Source organism: Mustelus asterias, chromosome 9 (genome assembly GCF_964213995.1).
Source record: "Mustelus asterias chromosome 9, sMusAst1.hap1.1, whole genome shotgun sequence".
NCBI lineage: Eukaryota > Metazoa > Chordata > Chondrichthyes > Carcharhiniformes > Triakidae > Mustelus > Mustelus asterias.
This window is the reverse complement of record NC_135809.1, coordinates 719,997-736,909: the sequence shown is the minus strand read 5'-3', so window position 1 is coordinate 736,909 and position 16,913 is coordinate 719,997. Positions and strand designations below refer to the sequence as shown.

The 16,913-nt window shown below is 44.4% G+C and overlaps 1 protein-coding gene across 2 annotated transcripts in view; it reads left to right on the top strand.

Moving 5' to 3' along the window:
- The window catches only part of osbpl8 (oxysterol binding protein-like 8), a 314,521-nt gene that overhangs the window by 10,764 nt on the left and 286,844 nt on the right, over nt 1-16,913 (top strand). The window lies entirely within an intron of this gene.

Sequence of the window (16,913 nt, the reverse complement as noted above, 5' to 3'; positions counted from 1 at the left end):
CCCTTCTTGTCTGTGCCGAACCATTTTTTGCCCAGTCCCACTGAACTGCACTTGGACCATATCGCTCCACACCCCTCTCATCCATGAACCCGTCCAAGTTTTTCTTAAACGTTAAAAGTGACCCTGCATTTACCACTTTATCTGGCAGCTCATTCCACACTCCCACCACTCTCTGCGTGAAGAAGCCCCCCCTAATATTCCCTTTAAACTTTTCTCCTTTCACCCTTAACCCATGCCCTCTGGTTTTTTTCTCCCCTAGCCTCAGCGGAAAAAGCCTGCTTGCATTCACTCTATCTATACCCATCAAAATCTTATACACCTCTATCAAATCTCCCCTCAATCTTCTATGCTCCAGGGAATAAAGTCCCAACCTATTCAATCTCTCTCTGTAACTCAGCCTCTCAAGTCCCGGCAACATCCTTGTGAACCTTCTCTGCACTCTTTCAATCTTATTTACATCCTTCCTGTAACTAGGTGACCAAAACTGTACACAATACTCCAAATTCGGCCTCACCAATGCCTTATATAACCTTACCATAACACTCCAACTTTTATACTCGATACTCCGATTTATAAAGGCCAATGTACCAAAGGCACTCTTTACGACCCTATCCACCTGTGACGTCACTTTGAGGGAATTCTGTACCTGTATTCCCAGATCCCTCTGTTCAACTGCACTCTTCAGAGTCCTCCCATTTACCCTGTACGTTCTACTTTGGTTTGTCCTTCCAAAGTGCAATATCTCATACTTGTCTGCGTTAAATTCCATTTGCCATTTTTCAGCCCATTTTTCTAGTTGGTCCAAATCCCTCTGCAAGCTTTGAAAACCTTCCTCACTGTCCACTACACCTCCAATCTTTGTATCATCAGCAAACTTGCTGATCCAATTGACCACATTATCATCCAGATCATTGATATAGATGACAAACAACAATGGACCCAACACCGATCCCTGTGGCACACCACTAGTCACAGGCCTCCACTCAGAGAAGCAATCCTCCACAACCACTCTCTGGCTTCTTCCATTGAGCCAGTGTCTAATCCAATTTATTACCTCCCCATGTATACCTAGCGACTGAACCTTCCTAACTAACCTCCCATGAGGGACCTTGTCAAAGGCCTTGCTGAAATCCAGGTAGACAACATCCACCGCCTTCCCTTCATCCACTTTCCTGGTAACCTCCTCGAAAAACTCTAATAGATTGGTCAAACATGACCTACCACGCACAAAGCCATGTTGACTCTCCCTAATAAGTCCCTGTCTATCCAAATATTTGTAGATCCTATCCCTTATCACACCTTCCAATAACTTGCCCACCGCCGACGTCAAACTTACTGGCCTATAATTTCCCGGATTTCTTTTGGAACCTTTTTTAAACAACGGAACAACATGAGCCACCCTCCAATCATCCGGCACCTCCCCCGTGAATACTGACATTTTAAATATGTCTGCCAGGGCCCCTGCAAGTTCAACACTAGCTTCCCTCAAGGTCCGTGGGAATACCCTGTCCGGTCCTGGGGATTTATCCACTCTGATTTGCCTCAAGACAGCGAGCACCTCCTCCTCTTTAATCTATAAAGGTTCCATGACATGGGTACATGGGTAAATTACATGGGTAAGTTGGATATAGAGGGATATGGGCCAAATGCGGGCGATTGGGATTAGCTTAGGTGTTTTAAAAAATAAGTGCGGCATGAACAAGTTGGGCTGAAGGGCCTGTTTCCATGCTGTAAACCTCTATGACTCTATCTCCTAACTTGCTCCAAGCCCTCTTAGACAGTATAAAATCCATTACGTTTCTCCCCATCTAACATTTCTTGAGAGTCATATGAACTTGAAATGTTAACAATAGTTAATGATTGTTTTTCAGACTGGAGGATTTGTGTTAGGACCCTTGCTCTTCCTGATGTATGTTAATGATAAAGCCCTTGGTGCACAGGGCACAGTTTCAAAATTTGCAAAAGGTACAAAACTTGGAATGATTGTGAACCATGAGGAGGATAGCGTAGAATTTCAAAAGGACCAACAGAGGTTGGTGGAATGTGTGGACAAATGGCAGATTTAATTCAATCAACGAGGCCATATATGCTGTGAACCATTCTTTGCTTCTATGGAAGGTGAGCCTAGATTTTTGTTCTCAAGTCTTGGAATGCTGACTAGAGTTCCCTTTGCTTCACTTCAATGCAGTTCAGTTCAACCTCAAAACATCACCACTTAAAATGTCTGTCATTTTCTATTTCCAACACATTCCACCTTGTCAGAATGAGATGTCCAAATTGGAGGCTTTTTACTTTATCTGTGGAACTAGACTGAGACTTAAAATTCAAGCTTGACCCTTGGAGCCATCAGCCTTGGTTTGATTTGGAAACATGTTTGACAAAGGCATTTTTCTTTTTCTTTCCACCCGACATACACTATTTGACTCATTGCTTTTAATTTAGTTTATTCTTGTCACATGTATTGTGAGACAGTGGAAAGTATTGTCTCTTATACAGAGAAAGCATACTGTTCATAGAGTGCAGAGGAGAGAAGGAAAGGAGAGGGTGCAGAATATAGTGTTGCAGTCACAGGGTGTAGAGAAAGATCAGCTTAATATAAGGTAGTTCCATTTCAAAAGTCTGATGGTCGCAGGGAAGAAACTGTTCTTGAGTCGGTTTGGACATGTTCTCAGACTTCTGTATCTTTTTCCTGAAGGAAAAAGGTGGAAAAGTTAAAGTTTATTTATTAGTCCCAAGTTAGGCTTCCACTAACACTGCAATGACGTTACTGTGAAATTCCCCTAGTCGCCACACTCTGGTGCCTTGTTCGGGTCAATGCACCTAACCAGCACGTTTTTCTGATTGTGGGAGGAAACCGGAGCATCCGGAGGAAACCCACACAGACACGGGGAGAACGTGCAGACACTGCACAGACAGTGACCCAAGCTGGGGATCGAACCCGGGTCCCTGGTGCTGTGAGGCAGCAGTGCTAACCACTGTGCCACCGTGCCGCGCCAGAAGAGAGTATGTTTGGGGTGTGTGGGATCCTTGATTGTGCTGGCTGCTTTTCTGAGGCAGCGGAAAGTGTAGACAGTCCATGGCTGGGAGGCTGGTTTGCGTGATGGACTGGGCTATGTTCACAACCGTTGTTTTAAATTTGTGCAGACGTTGTTTTAACTGTGGCAGTAGGTAAGGCCTTCCATGATCATAAATGATGCTCTATGGAGGATTTTGGAGCACTGTTTACTGCTTTTCAAGCGGTATTTCTGATTTTTCTTTGTACTCCTATGGGATTCCATTTATTTGTTAAAATGTCCATTTGGCAAAACAGTAGGAACTCAATGTAGCCAGTAATGGTCACGATGTGGAGATGCCGGTATTGGACTGGGGTAGGCACTGTAGGAAATCTCTCAACACCAGGTTAAAGTCCAACAGTTTATTTGGAATCACGAGCTTTCGAAGCGCTGCTTCTTCATCAGGTGAGTGGAGAGGTAGGTTCACAAACACAGCATTTCTATGGTAATGGTTACAGTTGCAAATGTCAGTTTTCTAAGTCAGCTTAGTATTTATACAGCACCTTTTTAATGTGGGCATGGACATCAAAGGTCGAGATGAGGGAATAGTTGTGAAAATGGATGGCTGCAGAGTTATAATGGAAAAGTTGGGGCAGAAGAGGAGGCAGTTGGGAAGTCTAAAAGTGCAATGTAAGGCAATTTGGAAGATTTAGGAGGAGATAAGAACGGAGTGCTAAGAATAATATTGAAATACAAGACTGGGAAGTCTCTAGGTCCAGAGCTTGGGAAGCTGAATGATAGCAATGAATGATAAGGTTATGGTTGTGAAGCATTAGTTCAGAAGCTTTATTCTAAAAGAGAACATTTTTTTAACCCTTCTGGTAAATAGCACTCTATACAAGTTGGTCGTGTACAGATAGATGGGTTGGGATGTTTGTGGAACTTGAGTTTGTAGGAACAAATATTCTATAATAGATCAGTATTCATCTAATGTAATTGAGAAATGTGTCTTGTGCTATGAAGAAGCCTCAGGAGTCAGCAGAAGAGCATCTATTAAACTAGGAAGAGTGCAGTTTATATTAAATTGAAGATGAGATCATAGCAGCACATTGAAGACTGAGGACCCAATGGATAAATAAAAACATTGTAACACAATTTTCTCCAAGAGGCAAAAATAGAAATGGAGATAGTACAGAATAAAACCATGAGAATATAAATATATCAAATGGAAGCAAAAGACTTGGAAAGCAAAGTGGAAATGTCACAAAATATGCACTTTGCAAAACACTTGTAATTTTGACCCCCTCTCCCCGAAGTGAAACTGAGATCATTCTGAAGAGAGATTTCTTAGCTGTGTGGCCTTGCTGAGAAGTGGCTTGGTGACTCGACCTTGGCGTGGAAGTGAGAGCTGAGTAATCACAAAAGACAAACAGAAGCTTTTTGGGAGATGGTGGGTGGGGGTGTGGTGTCAGTGTCATGTTTCAGCCTTCTGTGCCACAGCAGAACATTTCACACAAAACTCCAAGTACGTTCGGGGAAGCAAGCAGAGCTCTCAACAAGGCCACCAGTTTTCTGTTTTCCAGTAAGAGAACTCCAGGAGCTCTTACTGAAGTAATGTGCAATTGAGCTAAAAGGGACTGAAACCTAAAAGGGGTGAGACCAGCTCAGGCATGCTGAAGAGCTATGTGTTTGTACCAGAGCCGACCAAACAGTGAACCAGGGTTCTGTTGAAAAAGAACTCTGGAAAGGTACACCTATCAAGATCCGGGACAAAGAGGGTTCATTGTACCCAGGGAGTTTGGAGAGCTTGGATGGAATAAAGCTACGAGTGAAAACAATTTGAGCGCCAAGTCCAGCAAATGTGAAAAGTGAGAGATCCTATGGACAGAGGCAGAGTTTGAAAGGCTTTGAGACTGCATATGCTGCCACATTTGTGCTGAGAATGATAATGAGACGTTGAGAGACCCATCTTTGTTATATCGATTATTTAAAGTGAAATTTATTGTTTCTGCTATTCATCTATTAATGCATGCTTAATTTTATGATTCTGGGTTTGACTGTTAATAGTAGATGTTCTAAAAGGTGAAATCTTGTCCTTTGTTTCCTTTCATTGCAATTGTTTGAGGATTCCTCCCTTTTTACGATATTGGTCTCCAAGTGGATCGCAATAAGAACATGATAGACTGCTAGGTAACATAAAAGGACCATAATAACAGACACAAATAAAAGGTTCGTTATGGGGCGCAACCACTTAGAAGAGGGTCATCTAAAATTTGAAAATAAAGTACACAAAAGACGTTTAATAAACATTTCACCTCGGGTTTCAGATGACAGGACAAAAGTGGAATTTTAGGGATACCTAACAATAATGTGGAAGAGCTACAATTAAGATTTAAATTCAAAATTAACTCAGAAAAAGATAACAGTAGAAGTCACCAAGCCATTACAATGGAATACTGAAGGATGCTAAACTACATTTGAGAACAACCAGTGAGAAGGGAGACAGTAATGGATTTAGAGGAGGCTGCTCAAACTCAGGATCTAATCCCAGCACAGACAGACCAAATTACCATTTTTCATGTCACTTCTATGATTCCAATTTGCATCAAACAAATTGGCTTGAAAACAAAGCACAATGGTCCATAGAAGCACCTTTGCTCTTGTCCAATCAAATTGCTAGTTCTTCAATTGACACATTAATATTTGAACAGGTCGTATATTACTCATCTACCTTACATTTAACAAAGATTCGTTTTAATTTCCACAAGGACACAAGTTGCAGTGAAAGTTATTCAAGCCATTTTCAATCAATAAGTATCGTCAGATACATTTTCAAAAAGTGAACTGGCAGAACATATTTCAACTAATGCATTTGGCCAAATTATCACTGATTGTTTTTGACAGCTTTACGTGTATAAAGTAAATAATTTGCCTGAACAAGATTGCAATGGCTTTTTCCAATATCCCATCTTGAAAGGTCTTTTTACTCCACCTTCATTGAGCATGACACCCTTCCCATTGTTCCATCTAAATTCTTTTTGCCTATTGCCCTTCGAAGCCTACTTTCTGGCCAATGTTATTTCCATCTGTGCGCATTACCAATTCTTCAGTGTAGCTATTTTTTCTAATCCATTACAGCCCTAATGGGCGTGGGCACAGTGGTTAGCACTGCTGCCTCACAGTGCCAGGGACCCAGGTTGATTCCCGGCTTGGGTCAGTGTGTGGAGTCTGCACGGGTTTCCTCCCATAGTCTGAAAGGCGTGCTGGTTAGGTGCATTGGCCATGCTAAATTCTCCCTCACTGTATCCGAACAGGTGTCGGAGTGTGGCGACTAGGGGATTTTCACAGTAACTTCATTGCAGTGTTAATATTAGCCTACTTGCGACACTAATAAATAAACTTAAACCTTCCAGCCTTTTTCATCTCCCTGCTCAGTCCCTTCCCCTAATAATTCCTCACCCTTGATGATTTCAATCTTTATCTTAATGTGCCTTAAGCCTTCTCCTCTGATTGCTCTATATTCTTGTCATCACTTATCTTCACCCTTCCAAAAGAAAACTGGGAGAGCTTCTGACATCTCCATCTCGGATCATTTTTGCATCTTCTTTCACATCCATACTGCTCTGACCATTTGAAGCCCCTCTTGAAATTTTGCTTTTTGTACTAGATTCAAAGATCATTCCCCTAGGGAGAGCTAGAACAAAGAATGATATAGCACAGGAACAGGCCCTTGGGCCCTCCAAGCCTGCGCCGCTCATGTGCCCACTAGACCATTCTTTTGTATCCCACTATTCCCAGTCTGTTCATGTGGCTATCTAGCTAAGTCTTAAACGATCCCAGCATGTCCGCCTCAATCACCTTGCTTGGCAGTGCATTCCAGGCCCCCACCACCCTCTGTGTAAAATACGTCCCCCTGACATCTATGTTGAACCTTGCCCCCTCACCTTGAACCCGTGACCCCTTGTGTTCGTCACCTCCGACCTGGGAAAAAGCTTCCCACTGTTCACCCTATCTATGCCCTTCATAATTTTATACACCTCTATTAGGTCGCCCCTCATCCTCCGTCTTTCCAGGGAGAACAACCCCACTTTACCCAATCTCTCCTCATAGCTAAGACCCTCCATACCAGGCAACATCCTGGTAAAACTTCTCTGTACTCTCTCCAAAGCCTCCACGTCCTTCTGGTAAGCTTGCAACCCCTGCAGGCCAGACTGGTGTCTTTAATTGCCTGAAAAACACAATTTCAAGATCAAAGAAAACATGCTACTACATTCTGACTGACTGCAATATGTTACTTGCTACCGTGTGGCTTTGTCACCTTTGGTAGATGAATATGCATTACATCAGATTGAGGTTCACGTTATAAATCACAAATCTATTTAATATTGAACATATGAAAGCACAACACTCAATATAAACTGTACATACCCAGTACATAACATTCCAATCAATCTACCTAAAACACTAAAGCACAGGTATTCCTCCCACACTACATTTCAACATAAAATTGATCCTTAAGTTACTAAATCGCTTTTTTTATATGAAGCATGACGATGCAGCCAGATAGAATCATGGAGGTTTACAGCATGGGAACAGGGCCTTCAACCCAACTTGCCCATGCTGCCCTTTTTTTTAAAAAACCACTAAGCTAGTCTCAATTGCCCGCATTTGGCCCATATCCCTCTATACCCATCTTACCCATGTAATTGTCCAAATGCTTTTTAAAAGATAAAATTGTACCTGCCTCTACTACTACCTCTGGCAGCTCGTTCCAGACACTCGCCACCCTCTGTGTGAAGAAATTGCCCCTCTGGACCCTTTTGTATCTCTCTGCTCTCCCCTCTAAACTTATGCCCTCTAGTTTTAGACTCCCCTACCTTTGGGAAAAGATGTTGACTATCGAGCTGATCTGTTCACCTCATTAGTTTATAGGCCTCTAATAAGATCACCCCGAAACCTCCTGCTCTCCAAGGAAAAAAGTCCCAGTCTATCCAGCCTCTCCTGAAAATTCAAACCATTAAATCCTGGTAACATCCTCGGAAATCTTTTCTGCAGGGAAATTGAGGATCTGATTAAAATGAAAAGGGAGGCGTACGTTAAGTCCAGGCAACTGAAAACAGATGGAGCTCTGGAGGAATAGAGAGAGAGTAGGAAAGAACTCAAACGGGGAGTTAGAAGGGCAAAAAGAGGTCACGAAATGTTCTTGGCAGGCAGGATTAAGGAGAATCCTAAGGCATTCTATTCATACGTTAGGAACAAAAGAGTTGTCAGGGAGAAAATCGGACCTCTCAGGGACAAAGGAGGGGAATTATGCTTAGAACCCAAGGGAATAGGGGAGATCATAAATGAATACTTTGCATCGGTATTCACGAAGGAGAGGGGCGTGTTAACCGGGAGTGTCTCGGAGGGAGGTGTTGACCCGTTAGAGAAAATCTCCATTACAAGAGAGGAAGTGTTAGGTTTTTTAGGGAACATTAAAACTGACAAAGCCCCAGGGCCTGATGGCATCTATCCTCGACTGCTCAGGGAGACGAGAGATGAAATTGCTGGGCCTCTGACGGAAATCTTTGTCGCTTCTTTGGACACGGGTGAGGTCCCTGAGGATTGGAGGATAGCGAATGTGGTCCCGTTGTTTAAGAAGGGTAGCAGGGATAACCCAGGAAATTATAGGCCGGTGAGCTTGACGTCCGTGGTAGGGAAGTTGTTGGAGAGGATTCTTAGAGACAGGACGTATGTGCATTTAGAACGGAACGATCTCATTAGTGACAGACAGCATGGTTTTGTAAGAGGGAGGTCGTGCCTTACAAATTTGGTGGAGTTTTTTGAGGAAGTGACAAAAACGGTTGATGAAGGAAGGGCCGTGGATGTCGTCTATATGGATTTCAGTAAGGCATTTGACAAAGTCCCACATGGCAGGTTGGTTAAGAAGGTTAAGGCTCATGGGATACAAGGAGAAGTGGCTAGATGGGTGGAGAACTGGCTTGGCCACAGGAGTCATGATGTGGAGATGCCGGCGTTGGACTGGGGTAAGCACAGTAAGAAGTCTCACAACACCAGGTTAAAGTACAACAGGTTTATTAATGGTATTTGCGACCAAATAAACCTGTTGGACTTTAACCTGGTGTTGTGAGACTTGTTACTTGGCCATAGGAGACAGAGGGTAGTGGTCGAAGGGTCTTTTTCCGGCTGGAGGTCTGTGACCAGTGGTGTTCCGCAGGGCTCTGTACTAGGACCTCTGCTATTTGTGATATATATAAATGATTTGGAAGAAGGTGTAACTGGTGTAATCAGCAAGTTTGCGGATGACACGAAGATGGCTGGAATTGCGGATAGCGAAGAGCATTGTCGGGCAATACAGCAGGATATAGATAGGCTGGAAAATTGGGCGGAGAGGTGGCAGATGGAGTTTAATCCGGATAAATGCGAAGTGATGCATTTTGGAAGAAATAATGTAGGGAGGAGTTATACAGTAAATGGCAGAGTCATCAGGAGTATAGAAACACAGAGGGACCTAGGTGTGCAAGTCCACAAATCCTTGAAGGTGGCAACACAGGTGGAGAAGGTGGTGAAGAAGGCATATGGTATGCTTGCCTTTATAGGACGGGGTATAGAGTATAAAAGCTGGAGTCTGATGATGCAGCTGTATAGAGCGCTGGTTAGGCCACATTTGGAGTACTGCGTCCAGTTCTGGTCGCCGCACTACCAGAAGGACGTGGAGGCATTGGAGAGAGTGCAGAGAAGGTTTACCAGGATGTTGCCTGGTATGGAGGGTCTTAGCTTTGAGGAGAGATTGGGTAGACTGGGGTTGTTCTCCTTGGAAAGACGGAGAATGAGGGGAGATCTAATAGAGGTATACAAGATTATGAAGGGTATAGATAGGGTGAACAGTGGGAAGCTTTTTCCCAGGTCGGAGGTGACGATCACGAGGGGTCACGGGCTCAAGGTGAGAGGGGCGAAGTATAACTCAGACATCAGAGGGACGTTTTTTACACAGAGGGTGGTGGGGGCCTGGAATGCGCTGCCAAGTAGGGTGGTGGTGGCAGGCATGCTGACATCGTTTAAGACTTACCTGGATAGTCACATGAGCAGCCTGGGAATGGAGGGATACAAAGGATTGGTCTAGTTGGACCAAGGAGCGGCACAGGCTTGGAGGGCCGACAGTACAGCACAGAACACGCTCTTCGGCCCACGATGTTGTGCCGAGCTTTACCTGAAACCAAGATCAAGCTATCCCACTCCCTGTCATCCTGGTGTGCTCCATGTGCCTATCCAATAACCGCTTAAATGTTCCTAAAGTGTCTGACTCCACTATCACTGCAGGCAGTCCATTCCACACCCCAACCACTCTCTGAGTAAATAACCTACCTCGGACATCCTTCCTATATCTCCCACCATGAACCCTTTAGTTATGCCCCCTTGTAATGGCTCCATCCACCCGAGGAAATAGTCTTTGAACGTTCACTCTATCTATCCCCTTCATCATTTTATAAACCTCTATTAAGTCTCCCCTCAACCTCCTCTGCTCCAGAGAGAACAGCCCTAGTTCCCTCAACCTTTTCTCATAAGATTACCCTCCAAACCAGGCAGCATCCTGGTAAATCTCCTTTGCACTCTTTCCAGCGCTTCCACATCCTTCTTATCGTGAGGTGACCAGAACTGCACACAATATTCCAAATGTGGTCTCACCAAGGTCCTGTACAGTTGCAGCATAACCCCACGGCTCTTAAACTCCAACCCCCGTTAATAAAAGCTAACACACTATAGGCCTTCTTCACAGCTCTATCCACTTGAGTGGCAACCTTCAGAGATCTGTGGATATGGACCCCAAGATCTCTCTGTTCCTCCACAGTCTTCAGAACCCTACCTTTGACCCTGTAATCCACATTTAAATTTGTCCTACCAAAATGAATCACCTCACATTTATCAGGGTTAAACTCCATTTGCCATTTTTCAGCCCTGCTCTGCATCCTATCTATATCTCTTTGCAGCCTACAACAGCCCTCCACCTCATCCACTACTCCACCAATCTTGGTGTCATCAGTAAATTTACTGATCCACCCTTCAGCCCCCTCCTCCAAGTCATTTATAAAAATCACAAATAGCAGAGGACCAAGCACTGATCCCTGTGGCACTCCGCTGGTAACCGGTTTCCAGTCTGAAAATTTTCCATCCACCACCACCCTCTGTCTTCTGTTAGATAGCCAGTTTCCTATCCAATCGGCCAAACTTCCCTCTATCCCACACATCCTTACTTTCTTCATAAGCCGACCGTGGGGGACTTTATCAAACGCCTTACTAAAATCCATGTATATGACATCAACTGCACTACCTTCATCTACATACTTAGTTACCTCCTCAAAAAATTCTATCAAATTTGTGAGGCAAGACTTGCCCTTCACAAATCCGTGCTGACTAACCCGGATTAAGCTGCATCTTTCTAAATGGTCGTAAATCCTATCCCTAAGGACCTTTTCCATCAACTTACCGACCACCGAAGTAAGACTAACTGGCCTATAATTACCAGGGTCATTTCTATTCCCTTTCTTAAACAGAGGAACCACATTCGCCACTCTCCAATCCTCTGGCACCACCCCTGTGGACAGTGAGGACGCAAAGATCAATGCCAAAGGCTCTGCTATCTCATCCCTTGCCTCCCAAAGAATCCTAGGATATATTTCATCAGGCCCAGGGGACTGAGCAACTTTCAGTTTATTCAAAATTGCTAGTACATCTTCCCTCCGAACATCTACTTCCTCCAGCCTATCAGCCTGTGACACCATCTCTTCCTCAAAAACATGGCCCCTCTCCTTGGTGAACACTGAAGAAAAGTATTCATTCATCACCTCTCCTATCTCTTCTGACTCCATGCACAAATTCCCACTGCCGTCCTTGACCGGCCCCAGCCTCACCCTGGTCATTCTTTTATTCCTCACATAAGAGTAAAAAGCCTTGGGGTTTTCCTTGATCTGACTCGCCAAGGACTTCTCATGCCCCCTCCGAGCTCTCCCAAGCCCCTTTTTCAGCTCATTTCTTGCTAACTTGTAACCCTCCATCGAGCCAACTGAACCTTGTTTTCTCAACCTAACATACGCTTCCTTCTTCCTCTTGACAAGACATTCCACCTCTTTTGTGAACCATGGTTCCGCCACTCGGCCATTTCCTCTCTGCCTGGCAGGGACATACCTATCATTGATGTCACAACTCCACTTTATTGTCTGCCCCCATAACCCTTAACCTCCTTGTCTATCAAATATCTATCTAATTCCACCTTGAATAAATTCAAAAACCCAGCCTCCACTGGGCCTGCTTGGTTTCATTGGTCAGAACATTGAATACAGGAGTTGGGATGTCTTGTTGAAGTTTCCCAAAGGTAGGGGAGTCTAAAATTAGAGGGCATAGGTTTGAGGTGAGAGGGGAGAGAAGGGTCCAGAGGAGCAATTTTTTCATTAGAGGGTGGTGAGTGTCTGGAACGAGCTGCCAGAGGCAGTAGTAGAGAAGGGTACAATTTTGTCTTTCAAAAAGCGTTTAAAAAGTTACATTGGTAAGATGGGTACAGAGGGATATGGGCCAAATGCAGGCAATTAGGACTAGCTTAATGGTAAAAACTGGGTGGTATGGACAAATTGGGCTGAAGGGCCTGTTTCCATGCTGTAAACCTCTATGATTCTATGATACTGCTGTCTGGGAACGAGCATTCCACAGACCAATGTCCTCATCGCCATCTTCAACGTACAGATATTTAATTTATGATGATGCAAATCCTGAAACCAGAGCAGAAATGTTTCCAGTGATGTAGAACAAAATGAAACAATGAGTTATTTCTGAGATTGAATTGTTTACCTTCATAAAAAGGAATAAAAAATTATTGGCTTGAGTTGGTCACAGATTTGGAATCTTTTTTTATTCACTCGTGATACATGGTATTGCTGGCTGGCCAGCATTTATTGCTCATCCCGAGTTGCCCTTAAGAAGGTGATGGTGAGATGCTTTCTTAAAATGCACTAAGAAATCTCACAACACCAGGTTAAAGTCCAACAGGTTTATTTGGTCGCAAAATCCACTAGCTTTCGGAGCGCTGCTCCTTCGTCAGGTAAGTGGAACTTAGCTGATGAAGGAGCAGCGTTCTGAAAGCTAGTGGCTTTTGCTACCAAATAAACCTGTTGGACTTTAACCTGGTGTTGTGAGACTTCTTACTGTGTTTACCCCAGTCCAACGCCGGCATCTCCACATCATTCTTAAAATGCTGCAGTCCACGTGCTGTGGGTTGACCCACAATGCCTTTGGGGAGGGAATTCAGGATTTTGATCCAGTGACTGCAAAGGAATGTCAATATATTTCCAAGACAGGATGGTGAATAGCTTGGAGAGGAACTTGCAGGTGGCGGTGTTTCCATGTATCTGCTGCCCTTGTCCTTCTAGATGAAAGTGGTTGTGGACTGGGAAGGTGCTGTCTCAGTGTCTTTGGTGAATTGCTGCAGTGCATCTTGTAGATAGTACACACTGCTGCTACCGAGGGTCGGTGATGGAGGGGGTGGATGTTTGTGGATGTGGTGCCAATCAAGTGAGCTGCTTTGTCCTGGATGGTGTCAAGTCTCTTGAGTGTTGTTGAAGCTTCACCCATCCAGGCTAGTGGAGAGTATTCCATCACACTCCTGACTTGTAAATGGCGGACAGACTTTGGGGAGTTGGGAGGTGAGTTACTCGCTGCAGTATTCCTAGTCTCTGACCTGCTCTTGTAGCCACTGTGTTTATGTGGCAACTCCTGTTGAGTTTCTAGTCAATGGTAACCCCAAGGATGTTGACAGTGGGAGACTCATTGATGGTAACATGGCCCGGTGGCACAGTGGTTAGCATTGCTGCCTCACAGAGCCGAGGACCCAGCCTTGGGTGACAATGTGGAGTCTACACATTCTCCCCGTGTCTGCGTGAGTTTCCGCCGGGTACTCCGGTTTCCTCCCATACTCCAAAGCTGTGCGGGACCTAGTCGAGAAGAAAAGGAAAGCGTACAAAAGGTTCAGAGAGCTTGGTGAAGATAGGGATCTAGATGAGTATACGGCTTGTAGGAAGGGACTAAAGAAGGAAATTAGGAGAGCCAGAAGGGGTCACAAGAAGGCCTTGGCAGGTAGGATTAAGGAGAACCCTAAGGCGTTCTATAAATATGTGAAGAGTAAAAGGATGAGACGTGGAGGAATAGGGCCTATAAAAGGTGAAGGCGGGAAAATCAGTACTGAACCAGTAGAAATGGCAGAGGTGCTTAATGAATATTTTGCCTCGGTTTTCACAGAGGAGAAGGACCTGGGTGGATGTACTGTGGGCTTGCGGTGGACTGAAAAGATTGAGTATGTGGATTTTAACAAAGAGGTTGTGCTGGAATCTTTGAATGGCATCAAGATAGATAAGTCGCCAGGTCTGGATGGGATGTACCCCAGGTTACTGTGGGAGACGAGGGAAGAGATTGCAGAGCCCCTGGTGATGATCTTTGCGTCGTCAATGGAGACAGGAGAGGTGCCGGAGGATTGGAGGATTGCGGATGTGGTTCCTATTTTCAAGAAGGAATAGGGATAGCCCAGGAAATTACCGACCGGTGAGTCTAACCTTAGTGGTTGGTAAGCTGATGGAGAAGATCCTGAGGGACAAGATTTATGAGCATTTAGAGAGGTTTAGTATGCTCAAGAATACTCAGCATGGCTTTGTCAAAGGCAGATCGTGCCTTATGAGCCTGGTGGAGTTCTTCGAAAATGTGACTAAACACATTGACGAAGGGAAAGCGGTAGATGTGCTTTATATGGATTTTAGCAAGGCCTTCGATAAGGTCCCCCATGCAAGGTTTCTCGAAAAAGTGAGGGGGCATGGGATCCAAGGGGCTGCTGCCCTGTGGATCCAGAACTGGCTTGCCCAAAGGAGGCAGAGAGTGGGTATAGATGGGTCTTTTTCTAAATGGAGGTCGGTTACCAGTGGTGTGCCCCAAGGATCTGTTCTGGGACCCTTGCTGTTTGTCATTTTCATAAATGACCTGGATGAGGAAGTGGAGGGATGGGTTGGTAAGTTTGCCGACGACATGAAGGTTGGTGGGGTTGTGGATAGTCTGGAGGGATGTCAGAAGTTACAGAGGGACATAGACAGGATGCAAGACTGGGAGGAGAAGTGGCAGATGGACTTCAACCCAGATAAATGCGTAGTGGTCCATTTTGGCAGGTGAAATGGGATGAAGGAGTACAATATAAAGGGGAAAGACTCTTAGTACTGTAGAGGATCAGAAGGACCTTGGGGTACTTCGTCAGACCCCACTTGGAGTACTGTGCTCAGTTCTGGTCGCCTCATTGCAGGAAGGATGTGGAAACGATTGAAAGTGTGCAGAGGAGATTTACAAGGATGTTGCCTGGATTGAGTGGCATGCCTTATGAGGATAGGCTGAGGGAGCTCGGTCTTTTCTCCTTGGAGAGACGTAGGATGAGAGGAGACCTAATAGAGGTATATAAGATGTTGAGAGGCATAGATCGGGTGGACTCTCAGAGACTTTTTCCCAGGGTGGAAGTGGCTGCTACGAGAGGACACAGGTTTAAGGTGCTGGGGTGTAGGTACAGGGGAAATGTTAGGGGGAAGTTTTTCACACAGAAGGTGGTGGGCGAGTGGAATCGGCTGCCGTCAGTGGTGGCGGAGGCAAACTCAATAGGGTCTTTTAAGAGACTCCTGGATGAGCACATGGGACTTAATAGGATGGAGGGTTATCGGTAGGCCTAAAAGGTAGGGATATGTTCGGCACAACTTGTGAGGCCGAAGGGCCTGTTTTGTGCTGTAGTTTTCCATGTTTCTATGAATTGGGCATGCTAAATTGTTGCTTAGTGTCCAAAGATGTGTAGGTTAAATGGATCAGCCATGGCAAATGGATGGGGTTATGGGGATAGGGTGGGGGAGAGGGTCTGGGTAAGATACTCTGTCAGAGAGTCAGTGCAGACTCGATGGGTTGAATGGCCTCTTCTGCACTGAAGGATTCTATGATTGAATGCCAAGTGGCGGTGGTTAGATTGTCTGTTATTGGTGATGGTCGTTGCCTGGCATTTGTGTGGCGTGAATGCTACTTGCCACCTGTCAGCCCAAGCCTGGATATTGTCCATATCTTGTTGCATTTGAACATGAACATGGACAATTGGCAAAACAAAAAAGCTATGATTGATGGGGAGTGATTTGGGAAGATCAACTATCAAAGCTGAAGCAAATATTTGATGTTACATTGAGAAGTTCAGATGTTTTGACTCCAAATAGCCTCTTATCATTGTAGTAGAAGAGAATTCTACATGTAGTCCAATAACTGGTTGGTCCATTATGAGTGAAGAAAACAAATGGTATAATAAATCTGTCAAGATTGACTTGCTAATGGTATATTAATTATTTTGTAAAGATGCACAGATGAAGGGCATCTTTAATTAAATGCTGAGTACTCGGGACCTGGGAGCAGTAGATCAGAAACAGACCTATGTGATGTTATATTCTGTAAATAAACCTATTGTCAAGAAAAGTATAGGTGTCTAATTTCATCGTCCAACTGGCATTGGATCGATTTGACGTGACAATTAGAGGAACATTGCAGTTTATTAATTTAAATTATTTGAGGACTGTGAGGATTTTGTTCTCGTGAAAGTCCTGGAATTTTGGTGTCCTGCATTAGCATAATTTTTGGTCATTTGCTAGTCTATGGATTGGCTAGGAGGATATCAGAAAGATCCTGTTTTACTGCTGAATCCACAATATGAAGTGCTGGAAATGCACAACAGCTCTGTCATCTGAAAAGAGATGAGATAGTTTAACATTTCAGCAGAAACATTGGACACAGTTATAATCCAACAAAAGGGATTGCTTCTTTTCTAGTTCCCAGTGCTAACAAGAGCTCTGTATCTAAGCTTAAATCCATCTCTCTTTGCAG